We start from the raw sequence: 1,219 nt of genomic DNA, 5'->3' as shown, positions 1-1,219 counted from the left end.
CTTTGATCTCTTAAAGCCTCTTCTTTCCTGGTAACGGACTTACCTCCTACCAGCTGGGAAGCTCCAGCAGAAATAACCTTTTTCTTTAGTTGTAGCAGATGTCTCTGTTGGTTTTCACCCGCTTAGGTTAGGTCACATGTCTTCCCTGAACCAATCATTGTGACCAGGGAGACAGAATAAACTGATTGGCTAGGTTTTGATCCTGTGTGCCTGGAGCTGGTGAGCGGAGTGCTATGGCCAGCCCTATTCAAATTAAATAGAGGAGAACAGAAAGAAGTGGTTCCCCACCAGAAAGCTGAATGAGGGCAAAGCTGGGGAGGGCAAATCCTACAAACTTTGGCTATAGTATCCTTTTCCCTGTCCAAAGCTGCATCTAGAATACCTGTCCCCTGTGGGTTAGTAAACCGTCCCCTACACACACACACACACACACACACACACACACGCACACTCTGTTCCCTAGCCAATCCTAATGCTTTAGACACTCCTTGGTGACCTTGTACCTCTCTCTTCTTACTTCACTAGTAGAAAGATACCATTTCTCTGCTCTTTTAGAAAATGGGTGTGTTTGGGTTTTACATATTTACTTGACATAAACTTAATCATTCAATGGTGGGAACTTGAAAAGGAAGTGAGGGAGGCAAGGAAGTAGGGCTGAGGTACAAAGGGTGCAGACTGGAAGACTGGGGTCAGATGGGGGTACTTGCTGCAGGGATGGGGGCAGCGGGGCTGCAGACCGAGAGGGAATGTAGCGCTGGGGTGGGGGTGGGGAGAAGCGGGAGTTCTCAGTGGATAAGGAGGAGGAGATGGAGGAAGCAGAGTTGGGCGACTTGCAGGGGGTGGGCCTGGTGGTCTGAGGGGCCCGACCAGGGGTGGGAAAATAGAGAGGTGGGCTGGAGGTGAGGGTTAGAGGGTGCGGTATCAGGGTCAAGTGATCTCGGTGGGTTCGGGAGAGGGCTGGTGTCAGAACTTGGCGAGAGAGGCTGGGCCAGAAGGCGCGGCCCGCGGACCTTGCGGGCGACACTGCGGAGGAAGTCCGCGGCTAGGGGTGTGGCGGAGGGGGGCGGTGTATGCCGCGGTATCCCCCCACTCCGAGAGTTTCAGGTCCTCGCCTGGTCCCGCCTCTTTCTTGGAAGTGACACATCCGTCGTCCAACCGGAGCCGCGGGCCGGGCGCGGCGGGGGGCGGAGCTGGGGAGGGGGCTCGCAGGGCCAGGGGA

The sequence above is a fragment of the Mustela nigripes genome, chromosome 17, assembly GCF_022355385.1.
Source record: "Mustela nigripes isolate SB6536 chromosome 17, MUSNIG.SB6536, whole genome shotgun sequence".
Taxonomy (NCBI): Eukaryota; Metazoa; Chordata; class Mammalia; order Carnivora; family Mustelidae; genus Mustela; species Mustela nigripes.
This window is presented reverse-complemented; position numbering follows the sequence as displayed.